Genomic DNA, 19,878 nt, shown 5'->3' on the forward strand with positions numbered 1-19,878 from the left:
GAACAGGATCCTTCCATCCTTTTCTCGGACTGGGACCTGTTCATATACGTTCTTGGCTTTATGTCGTTCTTTCACTTCACTTTCACTTCACTTTCTATCTGCGTATATTTACTTTCGCTTATTTAATTCTTTCTTATTCCGATACTTCCGTGTAAATCTTTCTCGATGTCTATTCTCTTTCATTCCCTTATCCTTCTCTGTCCTCTCACCTCCACCCTGAGCTGCGAATGGCTGGTTGCAGACTCACGAGGGGAAGACGACGAACATATTACGACGACGTCCCCCAGCGCTGACTGGTGTGTGATCTTTTAATGCTCGTTTGAGGTCAGATAACTCAATAAAAGAAGGGGGAAATCTTGTTCGTATGAGAGGCTTATCTCCTCTGCAAGAGAGAGGAATACAAATAGCCGACAATTGCGGCAGACTTACTGCACTCTGGTTTCGTCTTTGAGGGCCAAGAGCCCCAAGGGTCTCCCCTCCCCCCCCATGTGACGTAAGGTAAGCTTAACACTGCTACCCGCCAGAGCTTTCGTGGTTACTCGACGAACTTGTGCGTGCCGTTACGATGAAAGACAGGCAACGAGGCTTCTGAACAACGCTTTAACAACTGAATTAGTTACTTAGTTGCGTGATAGTCTGGAATGGACGAAGTATATCTAACCTCGACATGAAAATTGTGTTAAAATTTAAATACGTGCGTCAACACACATAATTACAGCGCGCTTTTATGGGACGATCATCGTTTGTGTTTCCAGCCTTGTAATTAATGGCAAATATATTTCCACCGATCTCCTTTCTAACCTTTGTCCTGTAGCTACTGTAACGCAAATATGTATCTTTCCTACTCAATTTTTTGTCTGTGGGGGAACATTTCGAAATTAAAATTTCCTTACGTTAAATTCATCGGAAATGAATATACCACGTTATAATTAATTAGGCTAAATATCTTCTTTAGAAGAAGTAATGTAACCGAGGATGAGTTATATAATTTGCTAAAAATGGCTACTCTTACTTATTGTCCGTGGTTTGTTTCAGGCCTTACCTAGCCGAAACAGTGCCGGTTTATAATAATATGGCGACAATCCATTTCAAACTACACACATACACAACCATTCTAACAAATAATTTGTCACTAAACAACCTCAGAGAAGTTAGATATCCGACGAGCCAACATAAAAAATTGATTTTCGTTTTATTATCAGTAGGTAATGATGGCAATTTTTACATAGCAAATTACCTTGAAATGTCTGCGAAATCAAGACGAATAGTAGATTTCCCTCCTTCTTCACTGGAATAATTAGTAGAGCCGTGGAGACAGTCTCCAGGCTGCGACAACAGTAACAAGATTTGCATGGCCTCCTACAAACGATGTCAAAGTCCTGTGTGTTACATCCACTGATACTTGCCTTCCTATTAACACTCCCTCGTAATCGGGAGGTCCCGGGTTCAAGTCTCGGCCAGAAGACCAGCTATTCTGACTAGGATTTTTCGTGATTTTCCTCAGTACCTCCAGACACACACACACAGTACAATGCCTTAAATTAGGCCACGACCGCTTCCTTCCACGTCATTTATAATTAACTCTTCACTATCATCTTCTAATTCGGCGCTAAGTATGAGCTGGTGTAAAACGTCGTTAAACGAACTATAAATAAATATTAACATGTGTTACTTAAAAAGAGATTTATTTTGCTAAAAACTATCTCCCTTGTTTCTTAGTAGAATGATTCAGAATATTAACTACGTATGGATAATCAATTGGAAAGGATTTAGAAGGAAGTGGCTTGGCCTATTTGAAGTTTACTTACCAACCCAGGACGTGTCTGGAGAAACAGAAGAAGGTTATGACAAATCTGAATGAAGACAGTCGAGATTCTAAGCCCGGACTTCAGAATTTCTAATCGACACATTCGGTTTGTCTTCTCAGTGCAAATTTATACTTGATTTGACTTAGTTTTGTGTACAGTCTGTCGATTTTAGGCTTGAATTTGAATTGTTGTTTTGTGTATTGACATCTGAAACTCAGCCAATAAATCATGAAACATTTTGTCCTCAAATTGGTGGCCGTAAGCCCATTTAAGCATTTGTTAGTCGCTTTGGAAATGTACTTAACAATGTATTTTGCATACATTAAGTTCATAAAAATAATACCCGTCATAAATCGAGTATTAGCTGAATCCGAAAGACGACTGCAAACCTTGTTTAAACAAAGTTGATCCTGTTCTGATATTATCTTCGCGTATGAAACAGGAAATAATTTCCTTTAACACCCCCTCAACTTAAGCGTTTATTCAATACGCCAAGAAACTTTTATTACACATCGCCGTAATCTTGTTTTAACAGCCTTAAATTGCGAATAGGATTGTTAGTAAGTAACTATAATTTAGCAAGGAAAGTCAATTTATATCGCAACATAAAAACCATGAAATCATGATTACGTAATACATTTCGACACCATTCGTGCCAACTATTGTAAACGAATTTACCACACAAAGAAAAGAGCACAGGAAACGGATACTTACGAACCAATTTTACGCCAAACTAACTCATATTAGCATATAATTGTTAGGTTAGGTTAGCTGTGCTGGTGAATGGTATTAGGTGTTAAAACGTGGACTTTCCCTTGCTTGTATAAATTTCTGTAAACATTATTTTTTAATATGTTTTAATTCCCGATAATCTATTCCTTATTACGTAATTATTTGATGTGTTCTACGCACATTATATTTTAACGTAAGAGATCAGCCAAGTGCAAAGTCAGAGGTTATATATCTGACTCCATCACACGTCATGGGGCGATGACAGATGAATAAAGAGTAAGTGTTGAAATGATGATTACGGAATGAAACAGAAGAGCTCGGATAAAAGCCTATCCTACAGTGCAATTTCGTCAAACCAGGAATCTTACCGCGTCTAAGAGGCTGGAGACAGTGTTAAGATCCACCACATAACAAACTGATATAACCAACTGACAGGATTTTAATTAAGAAGGAAAGCGGAGATCATATTGAAAGCCAGCGAATGTGGAATTTGAAAGCCAAAAACAATTCCGATAATTATAGGAGCAATTGGAACTGTCTCCAAGACACTCAGAAAATATTTGGCCAATATCCCGGGCGAACACGACATCAGGTAACTTCAGAAAACTCTCATTTTAGGATCTTCATATACATCTTTCGAAAGACGCTGTCGTAAAATATATATTCATCTCTCAAGAATAAAACTATATAATACATGTAACATATTTTAAGAACAAAATGTATTTCGGAAATAGCTGCTCAGGGGCGAGGTTTGTCTCGGGTATATCGAAGTAAATACCCTATAAAGTGGTGAATATATGGAATAATAATTATGTGAAATTATTCGTTCCGCGATTCGGGCGAGAATGTCGCAAACACAAACTCATGCCAGCAACTTTCCATGAGCCCGGTTATGATTTCAATTTGGAAACAAATCTCGTGCCAAACGCATATTTAATTTTTTAAACCAGCTTTCCCCGTTGCAGGAGGCTTATAACGAGTGTTTACACAAGGAAGCCCGGAGATGTCCGCCGAGAGTCGTACAATTTATTCTGTAATTATGTGAATGGGTCTCTGGCGTGCCATCGCGTAGCACAGGACGTTTCAGGGCTGCACAGAGCTCTCTCCTGAGTAATCCTGCTACTAGAAGCCCTACACATTTCTTAGTACCGGTTTGAAATGGTACAGTCCTCTGACATGTATCAAATATTCCCAAAGTTGGCTATTTACATTTAAGTGATGCCTTCAATACGCTTAATTCGTCTTAATTAGGCGTTTCTTCAAGGAATGATATTGAAATTGTCACACAAAACATAGAAACCTTTAGTAAAAACACTTATAGAGTTCAATCATCCCACTTTTTAACATCGATATTAACAAATAGCCAAAAACGCTCTTCAAATGTTTGCGAACGTTCAAATTAAACCTTTAACTGCATTTAAGGTCTTATACATTTCGTCACCCACTGTCCTGAGGTCCAAGATATCTGACCTCCTCGATCGCCGAACTTCGATTAACAGATTTATATTCCTAGAATCGCATGGATTAATACCATCTACTACAGTGTTGTTGGATATCCCAAAATATGTATGGCAGCTAATGTTTGGCTCTTGGAAAAATATATAATTTAGGATTGGCAGGACAATTTCCTCCGCCACATGAAGTTGATCTATGTTTCCGCATTCATAGTGGCATTTTTGAATAATATATTGTGAGAGATAATTCAACAGAAATATTTATTTCGATCTCCTAAACACGAAGAAAATAAGACAGATACAGCTTAGGAATAAAGCGCTCCTGGAATTCAGATACCCCATGCAATTACGTAAGTTATTTTGGATACACGCCATAAGTAGCCTCGTTGCTATATTCACACTTTCAAAAAACAGTAAGCGATAAAACCAGCCTATTAAAAACATTTCACCCTCCTAGCCACAGTAATTCATGCTATTATTACATCGCAAATAATTTTATACGTGGTCATATTTTAAGCCTGTATTCCTACGTTAATATTTTCTGCTTTAGACAGACGTACTTTTAAAAAATTTCATCATCTATGTTTGCTCATAACCTTGTATAATAATAAAATTAATAGTGTTAGTGTTCCTTCCACCTCAAAAGTTCGCTTTTTCGTCATATTACAGACGTTTAAAGGCCAGGATTTAAAATATCTATTGCCTGGAAATAACCTCTAGTGATTCCGGATTTGTAACGAATTACGTCAAGATCTGTCAAGTTTATTTCAAAACTGATGAGGAACGGAATTGTTAGGAAACACGTTTCGACCTGTAACGAGGCCACTGCTACTTTCCTTTCATAAAACAACCTACAAACTGAATCAGTAACCACGAATCTGGATGGATTTTAGCTTCTGTTTACAGAAATTCTCGTCATATTATTCCTGAATTCTTAGTATCGAAGATGGCCGTCTTCTGGGTTGTAGCGCCGTGCAATCTGTTAGAAGTCTTCGTCCTGATGATGGAGGCAGCAAAGACCTCTTTAACGCTGGTAAACCTCTAGCATAATACACGGCCACAGTGTTTATCAGTATCGAATCCTACTTGAGGTCATTGGAGACATTAGAGGCTCAATTCTGTATATCCAAGTTTTGTATCCGATCAAACTCGTAAAATACGCGTGCTACATTACCCGTCCATCTCATACTGCTTGGTACGGTGACTCTAATTGCGAAGAGTTATGTGGTCTCGTGTCACCACGAAATGACGCGTCCTCGAGTCGTGGGTGAACTGCAGGTAGACACGGACCACCGACAAGGGGTGGTCTTCTAGTTTGATGTATGGGAGGAAAACTAACTGTCCGTGAAAGACTTGCATGTTAAGAAATATTGAACAGGATCTCGTTACTAAATACATGTTTGTCCCGAGAAATTATTTTGTGTGTATATACGACAAGCCACTGGTGTAGAACGACAAGTGTATTTCTACTTATCATCCCGCATGAAAATACGTCAGGTCATAAGAACAACTTGAAACAACAGCGAAGAACCCACCCCGCCTACAAATATAGGCACAGCCCGCATTGATTAATCACTGGGTAAATGAAGAAGCCAATTTAACTACAATGTAATCCTCTCTTTGTTGAGTTAAAGCACTCGAAACGTCGAAATATAAATTTTCATCCGAAATTCAAACAAATACGGAGATAAATATTTTATGTTATGTACAATTATATATATTTGAGAATTCTGACAAACTGTAATGGATGTTACAATTAATCTTTAAATTGCATTATCTTTTTTAAGTCAATGAGTTCAATCAGGAATTTTTTTTTTAAATTTGTTTACTCGACTACGGTTTATTGAGTTCGAAACAGAGCAACATGAAATATACTTAACATAAAATGAAATTCCAAGTTGATTAAAGCCAATTAAAAAATTCTTAGATAAAAATGTAATTTCTTTAATAGGTCTGTATCTACTAGCAATTATTCAGTCGTGAGGATTTTTTCTGAAAATTAAACTTTGTTTAACTCTGACTTAGTTTACATATGGCTTATTTATGTAGCATTGTGTAAATTGTCTACCTTGTAAATAATGAATTACGTTCCTCAAGATGATGTTCTGTTATGGCGTCATGTAACCTCATAGGTAGGTACCAACGTTTCGGGCAAACATATTGATTCCATCTTCAGGGCTGAAGTCCACACAGGGAGTCAAAACTAGAATAAGACTGTCATTTTCACATCCGTGAGAAGGTTCAATTCCGAATTAAGTTTCTGCGTGTTAACAGTTGCCTTGCACCGCGGAGCATTGGACAGCCTTGGAGCAGAGCTGACGCCGGAAATTCCCGGTCCTACCTCAGCACGGCGCACGCCGTGACAACTCGGAGTAATGGAGAGTAATAGAATTAACGACAAGCGTCGCTGTAGAATGCAGAGCCGGCCGTTTCTATGCCCATGGACGCCTGCCTAGATCTCCCTGTAGACAGAACGCGACATCTGGTCCGGAAAATTGAAACTAAAACAGTCCCAGCCTAAATTAAAGACATACGACGCCTTTTTTGAGCTCGAAACACAAATAAATTTCACCCTTAGTTAATTTAGTTTGTTATTTATTGTCAGTGAGAAAATAGACAGCTTTAATTATTTAAATACCTAGCTTTATATAAGATATTATTAAGCGTTCTTTGCGAGAAGTTCATAGCGAGAATGCATTATGGGTTGGTGGTCCATCCGGTCGATTCAACTCGAAAACCACTGGACGGATCTGGATGAAATTTAATTTCGAGGCTGTGATGTTCTGCACGACTTCAAGATCGTAGTGTTTAATATTCTATTAGCGGTGACAAGAAAATTAATTAGAAAATTCGTGAGGTAGACATTGAGGTGCGGCGATCTGGCGGCCAAAGTGGAATTTATAGAACAAGGCGGATTTTAACACCTCTAAATGCACTTTGCAAATCAGACGAAATATTAATTTAGAAATTTGCTGGTATCAATAAAAATTAATATCATCGTAGTTCTTGGAAATACAGGCTACTACAGAAATTTAGTGTCTATAAAGAGATAGAATGAATAATAATGATAATGATAATAGCTTTATTACAGCTATTCGGTGCAATGCGAAAAGACAAGAAACTTCAGAAAATGTGTCATCAGTTCTTTTTGTATATCTGAACTTGGTCTGCTCTAGTATCTCCATGTTTTCATGTAATTAGTACAGTTTAGGCAACATGAAAACATAAGTTGATATAATTGCGTCATATTGTGAATTAAAATTTAATTATTCGTGTTTTTTCCGTCTAATCACAATTGTATATAAATAAAATTTATACATTTATACATTTATACATTATGTATAAATTTTATTTATATACAATTGTGATTAGACGGAAAAACACGAATAATTAAAGATGAAAACGTATTTCACAGATCATCTCAACCACAAATCAGTAGAAATCAAAGGACTCAGTGGATGACTTATCGCCCTGATGATAAAGACAGCAATGACCTCTGAAACGTCGGTAAGCTTCTACCAGACTACACGGCGCTACAACCCAGAAGACGCCCATCTTCAGACTCACCGCCTTGAGAACCTCAAATTAAACTACACTCTGATTTCTTCTGATATCTGCTTACTCCTTGCTATTTGTAAATAACTATTCATACAGATTTTTTAAAACTTCACTCAAATCCATCAGTTTATGTTTAAAAGACACCATAAATTATCCCCACGGCAAAAGTATCCGACGAGAATAACAGCGTTGGTAGAGTAGGAACGTTGGAACATCAGACTTAACAAGAAAAGTGTCTCATCTTCAAACACGTCTCACGACTGAGGAAAGGAAATTTAATTCATTTTGCTTTTGTTAACCTTTTAATGGACTTCTTTTCTCACTTCCACTCTCCTGCTCCACCTTCCTTATTTTCCTGTTACTCCTCTGTATATAAATCATACCTGACATCTTAATTTTCACACCTCTAACAACAAGTGAAGTTCGCTCCCCCGCCGTGCGTGGCAGCACCGGCTACCTAACCCCTCACGATGATCATTTGTTCGCTCGTTGCCAGCACGGCTTTGTTAGCCTTCGCTTTTTATTTTTTTTTTTTACAATAGATTATGGACAGGAATGAACTCTTACAAAAGTTTTACGTAAAACTGCTATAAAAGATTTATCATAATGATAAATTTCCATTTATATATGACCTATTGACGTATAGGTCATCGTTCAATTGTGTCTTTATGGGCAGGGTTGATGGTTAAATCTCTCTGTCATTTCTTTACGTAATGCAAGCCCAAATAAAACTGTAAAAGAACACGCAGTGTCCGAATGAAAAATATGCTCATATTACCCGGCGACACACCAGAAAATAGCCCCATTACATACAGGTAACCAGGTAATCATCAATGCGTATGATAAATTAGATTTCAAGAAATGTTACTACCCGAATACTTAAGTTAAAACACACGTTCTTTGAACATTTGCGTTCTGAATTCTTTTAAGTTAAATAAAAGCGATGATCTCCCTGATGATGGAGGCAGCAAGGACCTTTGAATTGTCAGTACCAGACTACAGGGGTCAATAACCCAGAAGGCATCCATATTCATATACAAGGTATATGATAGTTTCGATCTTGTCTATCTGTATTAATACCACTTAAGTTTCTCGTGTAATTAATAAGCCAAGTGTGAAACCTGGCCAAAGTTACACAAGGCTCCACGAGGTAAAAATGTGTTTCATTATTTTATTATTATTTAGTGTTCTGTCTGACGACTGGTCCATAAGAACAGGATCCTTCCATCCTCTTCTCGGACTGGGACCTGTTCATATACGTTCTTGGCAGATGATCCAGAAGTGGTTTGCCATTGCCTTCTTCTGTGTGTGAATGGAGTAATTGTTGGGATGCCACGGAGGAAAACTCCGCGTTGCCTAGACCACGGCCTTGCCCAACACAAGTTATAAATTTCGTAAAATGTAATCAATTTGATTCCACGTTGTATTTTATGAAATACTTATTCAAAAACTTGCTGATTTTTTAAAAAAATTATAAATTACAAAGAAGAAAAATGCGAATTGAGAAAAATTACACAGTGAGGGGCTTCATAATTATTTTAAAACGTTTTTCGCCACAATTTTATTAATGATTTATCAAGACATAATATATAACAGAGGCATGGAGAAAATGTTAATCGGGAAACTTGAAGCGATATCACATAAGAGACTTAGGTATATATGGCAGGATAACATTAATATTGTATTTTTTAACAGAATGTTAAATGCATTAATCTCACAAAGTCTGGGGCAAGGTTCATTTGTAGAAAATGCCTACCCATTTGCAGACAGATCAATGCACGTTTACTAGAGACCACAAAAATAACATTTTACGTGTTTCGTTTACTTTATGCGAAATAATAATAAATAAATTCGAGAGAACAGAAATGAACCTATTTTTAAAAGCATGTGGGCGAAATATCAAAGAGGCCTGATTTCAATGCTATTTCTCATGTTGATATAAAACACTTTGCTCGGGATCTGAATTTAAGTCCCGTTCATAGAAAGTGTCTTTGTAGGCGATTTACGTCTTTTCAGATACTGAGGAAGTCTCACAGAAACGCGTATGGAGTTTCGAAAAATCTAATTTTTTCAGAAATAATTTATGGTTGGTATGGGTTAATCTTTGGAATTCTGATGAGCTATGAGCAGAATAAATATTATTTTAATTTGCTGTCAAGCTACAATTATTAGAAAATTATAATTGTTTTGGTACAGACAACGTAAGGAATATTTAGTAGTCTAAACAGTTGTATTTACAGGTTTAGTCTCCCATAGTTTAAAGAATATCAAATATTAAAATAATATTGACTATGACATATGAACAAAATGTAGTCGCTTGTCATTTCTGTTTCTGGAGTAATAACAAAAGCTAAATTACAATAAAATTGTATAAACCATCTTAAAACGAACACGATATTTCATTTCTCTCAATAAGTAACGAGTTAATTACCAACGTCATGGCATTGCTGTGAGAACAGAATTGCCAACATTCACGTTTCATAACGAAGTCATGGAATTAAAAAAACAAAACAACAAAACATTTTTGAAAATCACAAAACGAAAATAGGATGACGTTCTTCCATACTTTTCTGTATTAACGTACACGAACGGAATATGAGCAGAGGCCATGTTGTAACCAACTAAAAAGCCTTTCTAACACAACTCAATTAATCTTTACAAAAATACCAAACTCTACAAAATACTGAACCAAATGGAAATGCCTTTCTATCCCACTACCAACATAACAAAAAAACCCCGCAGAATTGTGTTAAATGATGTAAATGTTGATCTCACCCAAAAACAAACTCATAACGCAGGGCGACCAACACCCATTACTTCATTCCGGTTAAAAAATGCGTCAGAAATGCAAATAAAAATCTGCTGTGGTTTCATCATTGAAAGTTCAACTCTCCTCCACACGAAATCACATCTTTCATCATATACGTCACAATAATAACCATAAAAATAACAAAAAAAAAAAACTCACCCTTCCTCTTCGTAAGGGCGTTAGTTCCAGATTGCTGTCACCAGATCTCGCTGCCATCACAGTATTGCTCATTCAACTGTAATCAGATTCATTGTTATTTTAGTGACAAAGTGTCGTATAGGCCATAAATTAATAGTTGAATTTACAGACGAGCGGGGCTAATCAAAGATGAAGATTCATATTTATAAGAGAGACACGATCATTTCGACTTAGAATTAGCATATATATATGTAAACATACACACACACACTAGGTTATTTTCTAAGGCTATAAAAAGTTGTAACTTACGTTAAGAAAAGGTTAAAAACGACACATATTTCAAAAAAATATTTTGAATAAGCCATTTTAGGCCTAAGATTAGTGAACTAAGCAGAGAATTGAGAGAATCACAAAACGACGAGCTTCGTGATTGTAAAACGAACGTGTCAATTTTTGAACAGCGCATACCAGGCTGTAAACAGTGCAAGGATCTTACGGAAATCGGGCTATTACCCCTCGTACGTGGTTGGTTATGGGTCGGGTTCGATTCTCGTCAGGGGCAGAGAAGTTTCATCTTTACCACGTCCAGACCAGCTCTGGGACCGAGTCATTGTCTTAAAGTTGCCGGGGTTAAAACGGCTGGGACAAAACTCTAACTACTTAACTCCATCTGGTGCCTAGAATACGTGTATCTTATGTATGTTCTACTGTGGTACGTACATTTAAATACTAGAGGAAAAAGGTAAACACGAAAATATGAGGAGATGGAAGAATATTATTAAAACGGAGGATGTGTAGCTAAATAATTATGGACGTACGCAGAATATTCTGATTAGTAATTTCTTCAATGATTACCTAGGTACTAGATAGGTAACAAACATGTGGAAATCTTAAGTGTTGGTGTTAATAACAAAACACCGATTTATACAGAGCAACACACAAATTAATTTAATAATTTCACGAGTCGAGACTGCAAAATTCCTATAATTTACATATACTTCGTCAGAGATCTACAGCAAATGTGATTCTTTGGAAATCATGGAATATTTGTGATGGATTCCTGGAAATGGTTTTCATTGGATCGAATATTGCTTGCATGCATTGCGTGGTCTTATCAGCAGTAGAACACAAGCTGTTTGTTGCTTTGCTGTTATTTCTCTGAGAGCCTTGGCCTCTGTGGATGGTATTTAAGAAAGATTTACGAACTTTTCAGACATTTCGTAGGACCAGTCTCATCCTAGACACATTCACTCTGATAACAAGGTGTCCTCTTTGGAGTACAATGACATTCAAACGACTTTATTAACGCCCACACCACGTACGTTATTACTGCAAAAAACATTACATCATTCTTATTTTTATGCTACGAGATCATATTTGCGCCTAAGTCATTCTTGCACTAATGCGATTCAAGTTAATTGTCGCTGGCTAAATGTCATTCAGAGTTGCCTACCCACTCACGATAGAACGTGCGAATTATATGAAGTTCATTGCGCATTTTTCTACAGTTTATCATTATTTCCTATTAGGTCAAACGCCCTCTGTCAACTATTTTCTGCCCTCAAGAGTGAGATTTAATAACGAAATGTGAATTTAATTTATTAATATGACGCTTCGGTTCAATATGACCGGTTGAAAACAAGTTTTTATGATCAAATTGCACTATTTGACACGAGAGAATTTTAAGTTATTACTTCAGCAAGGAAACTTTGACAACTCCAGTCCATAAGAGTACATTTTATTTAAACAAATTTCGCTACAGTGACGACATAAATTTTTTTTTGAACACTTTATCGTGAATAATTTATTTTGAAACGCAGTATCTTCGTGAAAAATCACGAACTTCTGTGATTTTCCACACGCCTCCTCCTGAACGTTCATCCGCGCAGACCGAGAGTTTCCGCTGGTATGAGCAAAACAACGCGGGGCTGTATACCCACGCAGAGGAGGAGGAATGGTGGTTGCCGACGCAGGAATCAGCGTTAGGAATCAGGAGCACAATTAATCCGGGTCCCATTAGAAGGGTGACGTCATTCGCGGCGACAGATGGATCCAGAAACAGCATCAAGATTGCTTCGAATCCTTGTGGGACCCATCTATATGCTAATGACTTTTTCCTATACATGTGAATGTGTTGTTTCGGATCCCACAGCAACAACCGCCTATCTCACTTCACTCTACAAACAAGTGAGGTATTAAATTGTCCCTGCGTTATTTAACAACCAATGCTCTTTCCTGAAGAAGGCAGTTTTCTGACTTTGACAGATGTTTCAGGGAACTTTCTGCCCTGATGATGGACGCAGCAAGAACCTCCGAAACCTCCGTCAATTTCCAATAGACTAGAAGACTATTTTTATAACCATCGCCGCGAGAACTTATATTCTCGACGTTTCTTTATCTCCGGAGGCTTTAATGAGGCGGAATGATAATCAGTCCTGAGGAATGAGGCAGCATGTTCTTTATAAATGCTGGTATAGAACCACAAGACTGTACGGCAAAACGCAGAACACCACCAGACCTGTCCTATGTATTCCCATAAAAACCTCAAATCGTATAAAACTAGAATTCGCGTGCTCATTATATAATCGTACGACCGATAAGTCATAAATGCTAACCAATTATGTTCCCACCTAGCAGTCTTGCATCTGCGATGTATCAGGTTCTAATCTCGGGCGAACACCGGCTGTCCTGCTAGAGCGTTTTACACTTCCCCCAAAAGAGACTCAGTTTGATCCAGCCCACATCCTCACTAATTATTCGTCTTCGTTTATTTTTAATATTATCTTCCCCATCTCATTTTTCACAACTTCTGTTTAAGCTTTTCCCCCAGTCTAAGGAACGTGTCCGACCTCTCATTAACTTTCGTGATTTAACAGCCCTGCAATATCCAGCGTTTACCTTAAGTTCAATGCAGTGAATTCTTAAGTTTAAGCAGTTACTTTCTCATTTTATTTTATAAGTGAGTCTACTCCGCGAAATATTCATCCGAAAAGTTGGCAAACCCGCGCTTAGCTAGCCGAGGAGTTCGCCACGTTCTGTACAAACAAATGGACCGTAGGCTAAGCCAGTTCAATTCATTTTCACCATGTTTCTATAATTATTAATTTTAATATTATGTACTATAGAACGCTGGCCTTGTAATCCTGGGGTCTCGGGTTCGATTCCCGGCGGTGCCCGAATTTATAACTTGTGTTGGGCAAGGCCGTGGTCTAGGCAACACGGAGTTTTCCTCCGTGGCATCCCAACAATTACTCCATTCACACACAGAAGAAGGCAATGGCAAACCACTTCTGGATCATCTGCCAAGAACGTATATGAACAGGTCCCAGTCCGAGAAAAGGATGGAAGCATCCTGTTCATATGGACCTGTCGTCAGACAGAACACTAAATAATATAAAATAAAATAATTCTGCTAAGTGAGATGTCTTTTTTATCATAACCTGCTATGTTGTTGGCTGTCTACTCCAACATCCAACTCGGAGCGCGTTTCTGATGGTACCCTCTTTGACAATCGCATTGTAATCTTTCATTCATTGTCAGCTCCTCGTAATTCAGTGTTTTTAGTCATTAATACTTCTATGTGAAGTATAAATTCTGTGGTTAGTGCAATTATAGTTAAAAGAAATTCACGTGCCACTGCGGACAGCAACTACCTGTTCCATCGGACTCGCTATGAACGGGTACATACGCCGCTCTTGGCCGCAGCTGAGTTCGCGCGCCACATCGAAGTGATAGCTGATAGGGCCTCAATGGTTAACGCGTTTTGTTTTGTTGTGGAGGCGGCCATGTAATGACGGTATAAACAGCATGTGGTAACATGCGAGCATCGCGCACTCCGAAACTGCCTCATCTCTGCCAGTGAGACCCAGAATTAGGGGTTCCTACTTCGGGAGCCTTTTACAGAACCCAAAATCACGCACGTTTCTTGAAATAAATGTATCCTGAAATTCCGTCAAATTTCACATTTCTGCAGTAATTAGAATAAGGTACAATGCAGAAAGGAAAACTTGTTGTTCTGACATTCGAGTGCCTGAAGACATTTATTTTCTTACGTATTTGTTCAACAGACAACCAAGTTTTATTGTGTAAGACTTGAGGTTCTCACAGCGGTGAATATGAAGATTTCTGTCTTCTGGGTTATTGCGCTGTGTAGTCTGGTCGATGTTAACCAACGTTTCAGAGGTCATACTGCCTCCGTCATCAGGGCGATAGAAAATAGAAAATAGAAAATCTACAAACAAACCACAAATAAATATAATACATTGCATTAAAATATCTAATAATTTTAAAATATTGTAACATTGATATAAACCTGAAGATGAGGTATTATCCATCGAAACATGTCGTTTAATAAATAAAAAAGAGCTAAATAATGTAAAATCGTATTTACGATTAAAAGCGCCAAAATATAATATTTTATACTACATAATGTTTTAATATTATATAATTTTAACAACATCATTTAACTTCAACGTTTGTGTATGGACTGTACAAAATAAATATAGATTTAATCAAACACAAACATGACGCATTTAAGCTACAAAAAAAAATACCAATCCATTCTTTGACGACGCTTAAATATAAAATTTCTTCCACAGTTGAAGCAGACAGAAACATTAATCTCATGTTAAAATCATTGAATTGGGAAACTTGTACAACATTCAATGAGATCAACAGATGGTGACTGATAAGTAGTTAAGGGTTTGAAAGGAATCGGCCCTGACGTCTTCCAAAGAAAATCTTAAACATTTCAACGTACCTAATATTTTCCGATCCCTTGGCTGAAATTCGAAACGAGCACCTCATGAATACACATCTAGAATATTACATCAATCAGCTATCTACGAAACAAACTCAGAAATGACATCTGGCACTTTGGGCGAAACAGAGAATTGTCCTGTGGCGAGAAATGGAAATATTTATTGAAGAGAACTCGTGACTGCGCCTTTAGTTAGAAGTCCACAGACATCAGTGCCCTCGTAGGTTAGATAACCACAGGACGTTGTCGAAATATGACTTTATTTCGTTCTTAATGTACCACGTAGCACAATGTATTGCAGAAATTCGGTTCCTTTAAGGTAAGGTAATAATAATAAAGGAAATATTTTGCTTTAGAATCAGCTGAAATAGTTTTTCACTATTTTTTTAAGGAAGTGATGAACATTAGAGAAATATAAGAACAGCTAAAAATGAACCATTCACATTTGATAGTAACTACTATTGCTACATTTTAGATATTGACTTCGTGGAGTGTGTTTGGGACGATGAATCACACGCGATTACCACCCTCAACTTCATAAAATGGTATACTCCATTTCCATAAACGAGATTCTGACGAATGGGAAAATATATTAAAGTTCCATCTGTTATGGCGAGAAAACTAATAGTATTAAAATATATTAAAATTGTCCGTCAATCACAATAAAGTAATATTATTATTATTATTATTTAGTGTTCTGTCTGACGACAGGTCCATATGAACAGGATCCTTCCATCCTTTTCTCGGACTGGGACCTGTTCATATACGTTCTTGGCAGATGATCCAGAAGTGGTTTGCCATTGCCTTCTTCTGTGTGTGAATGGAGTAATTGTTGGGATGCCACGGAGGAAAACTCCGTGTTGCCTAGACCACACGGCCTTGGCAACACGGAGTTAAAATATTATCCTTTGTTCCGTATCGAGTACTCGATTTACATATGGAACATTCTCGACATGTTTCGGCTTTCATAGAGCCGTCATCAGGTGTATGTTATAAACATTTTGCTTAACAACCCCATTTTTAATGCACTCCAGTACCTTGACCCCAACCCTGATAAACCACCTTTCACCCACCAACACCGCAGTCAATAACCAAACCTTGCTCCGATACGATGTACTTCTGGATCTCTCCTCTTACAACTTCGATATTACTTCTCTGGTAAGTTTATACGTTTATTTCATTTATTTATTTTGTTTTCTATATTCAATTTCATTAATGGTTTTGAATCCTTTAATTCACAGACTAATATACGCAGCATTAACATCACTCCGACAATACGATTGTATCAATGATATATAACACAACAACAAATGTTGATACAATGTGAAAAATTGAAGAAATGATACGAAAATTAAAAATTAGTAATTGAATTAAGAGTTTATAATATACACCTGATGACTGATCTATGAAAGCCGAAACATGTCGAGAATGTTCCATATGTAAATCGAGTACTCGATACGGAACAAAGGATAATATTTTAACCATCTAATTATCTTATATTACTTTATTGTGATTGACGGACAATTTTAATATATTTTAATACTATTTTTAAATAAAATCGCAATATGACGCACCTACAATATTTGAGAAAACTAATGACAAATCTCACTTTTGTTACTTTTAATTTTGTCTTTCCTTGAGTTTGATTCTTAATTGGTTACTTAGTAATACAGAGTAAATGTGTCATATATGGAACACACTCAGAAAATATTTGTGCTTGCTAAGGTCAGTCTTTGTCGGTTGACAGTCAAAGAAGAACATTTTGTATGTGTAACAGTGTTATATAGAATTCCCAAGTACACAAAATAATGTCTATATGCAAATTTTGGGGGGGTTCGCAGTGGCCACGCGGTCGCTGGGACCGTGAGTTCGAATCCCACTCAAGCCATGGATGTTTTTCATGCTGTCCTGTGTACGGGTAGAGGCCTTGCGACGGGCCGATCCCTCATCCAAGGAGTCCTACCAAAATGTCTATAGATCAAGCCAACGTAAAGTTGGGACCCGCAGTGCTCAGGCACTTGAAGAACAGGTCGTTCCCAGTATCCAGTATATAAATTTTGCAAATAATAATATTAGAAACATTTAATAACAGAACGTGTTTCTCAATTTAAAGTAGAACTGGGTTAAAATAGAGGAAAATAAACAATTTTTTTAAAAGTCTAGCGGTTAGAACGCTGGCCTTGTAATCCTGGGATCTCGGGTTCGATTCCCGACGGTGCCAGAATTTATAACTTGTGTTGGGCAAGGCCGTGGTCTAGGCAACACGGAGTTTTCCTCCGTGGCATCCCAACAATTACTCCATTCACACACACAGAAGAAGGCAATGGCAAACCACTTCTGGATCATCTGCCAAGAACGTATATGAACAGGTCCCAGTCCGAGAAAAGGATGGAAGGATCCTGTTCATATGTCGTCAGACAGAACACTAAATAAATAAAATAAAATTCCATATAAGGTAACATATTTTCGTGTCTCCATTAAGTATTTTAAGATAAAGATCTAAGATTCATATAATTTATGCAGAACAAGCTCTGTAGCTCATAGAAAATTTTTTTATGATTGACGTCTTCACAACGAATTGCTTACTTTAAACAATACATCAAAAAATATATTTAAATATATTGGACTATTACATATAAAACGGGTAACACCACTAATAACTAATGCATTTACTACCAAGTTACTTTAAGCCCGTCTGAGAATCAAATTTCATCGTTGAAAACTATTATTTTGTAAGCCTGTGTAAGGTCCTGATATTAGGCAGTCGAGGAGATCGTGCCCCATAACAAGGGATTCCAAATGTGAAGATTGGAAAAAGACAATTATCAAAGATCAAGTGTCGCTTACGTTGAACATCCCCGCTCTCACAGACGAACCAGCAACAACTACTTTCTTGTGATATTTCGCGACATTAAAATCCAGCCAAAAGCCAAACAAAGTTATCAGACGCAGCTTCTGGTAAAACTATGTCAGAATAAAGATCCTGGTAATGTAGAATTTTCTCGAATAATTCCCCTCCCTCAAATTTAACGGGTTGTCTTATTCAATGTAGAAGAATGTTCGCCGACTCTGTATCAACTGCACAGGTTAATGGTAAAACGACTGAGATTACGACAAATGACTAGGGAAATAAGAATTGAGGTCTACGAGGTGCGATCGGAAAGTTTCAAGACTGCGTCAATTGAGGGCGAACCGGATGTAGTACGAGCTTCTGCCGCTAGGGGGTGCGGCCTACATTCATAGTGAATCAATGTGCCAGCCGGCATCATCGAATTAGCATTTGTTTCTTAGTTACGGGCGTTACACCGACCCTCCTGCGATTTCGGAATGGCGTGTGCATCAAATTTTGCCAAAAACGGCTACGGAAACCTATGAAATGCTAAAGCAAGCATTTGGGGAGTCCGCAATGGGTCGTGCACAAACTTTTGTGTGGCATTCACGTTTTAAAAATGGCCGAACCTCTGTCGATGATGACGAGCGTTCTGGACGACCATCTTCGAGCACAACGCCCGAAAATGTTACGAAGATCGACGTCGTACCGTCAACGACTTGTGCGACATTGTTGGGATAGGCTATGGGACCTGTCAGCTGATTCTAAAGGAAGAACTCCAGATGCGACGCATCCTGTCTGAGGACCAGAAGCAGAATCGACTTCTCGTTTGTCAAGAGCTCAAAAATCTTGCAAGAACCGACCCCAACTTCCTTTCTAAGCTCCGTGTGACTTCTTCCTCTTTCCAAAGATGAAAATTCAGCTAAAGGGAAGGAGATTTGAGACGATAGAAGAGATTCAGGCAGAATCGCAGATGGTGCTTGACAGGCTGACAAAGAAAGATTCCCAGGGATGCTTCCAGGCTTGGCAGCGGCGCTGGGATCGTTGTGTTCACTCCCAGGGGAACTACCTCGAGGGTGATGGATGAATTTAATACCTGAGATAAGTGTACGGGTTTTTATACGCGCAGTCTTGAAACTTTCCGATCGCACCTCGTACAGTTCTTAGCTGTCTTTGAACGAAGTGAGTAGCGAGAACGCATTATGGGTTGTTTATGTCTGTCCGTCTGTCCAGTCGATTCAACTCAAAAACCGCTGGATGGATTTAGATGAAATTTGACATGAAGCCTGTGCCATTCTGCAGGACTACAGAAAAGTAATTTTTAATATTATACGACCTGTAGTAACAAAATGACGGAGTTCCAGCGATTTGGTAGCCAAAGAGGTAACTATTGAAGAAGGCGAATTGAATGCTTCTACACGTAAGTTTCAATGAACGCATGAAGATAATATCACAATGGACCTTGAAGAACCAGAGTGTGACCGGATCTGTCTAACTTATGATGGGGTCAGAGGTCATCTTATGGACCATCGTAATCCTGAAAAGAATGGGAATTCCTGAGCGACGATGACCTTTACTTAGACTGACATTGTCGTGACCTTAAAAGGACCTTGACTATCTACGACCTCAACTTGACATGAGTAAAATTATTCGGAGCTTTAAAGTTCTGCAGAAATACAGTAAGAAACAATGATATTAAAATCACGTGGAAAATTTTAAGGACCTCTAATCCGCAAACCCTTTAGCTGATATTGTCGTGACCTTGACATGAAGTTGACCTATTCGTGACC

The 19,878-nt window shown here is 37.9% G+C and overlaps 1 protein-coding gene across 4 annotated transcripts in view; it reads right to left on the reverse strand.

Moving 5' to 3' along the window:
• The window catches only part of LOC110835676 (uncharacterized), a 432,687-nt gene that overhangs the window by 109,701 nt on the left and 303,108 nt on the right, over positions 1–19,878 (reverse strand). For all 4 annotated transcript variants that reach the window (XM_087340783.1, XM_087340780.1, XM_087340781.1 and 1 more), the window contains one exon: positions 10,521–10,596. The gene's annotated coding sequence lies outside the window, so the exon portion shown is untranslated. The remainder of the gene's footprint in view (positions 1–10,520; positions 10,597–19,878) is intronic.

This window comes from Zootermopsis nevadensis, unplaced genomic scaffold (genome assembly GCF_977971745.1).
Source record: "Zootermopsis nevadensis isolate Lab colony 2312 unplaced genomic scaffold, Znev_1.0 Znev_ptg000061l, whole genome shotgun sequence".
In the NCBI taxonomy this organism is placed as follows: Eukaryota; Metazoa; Arthropoda; class Insecta; order Blattodea; family Termopsidae; genus Zootermopsis; species Zootermopsis nevadensis.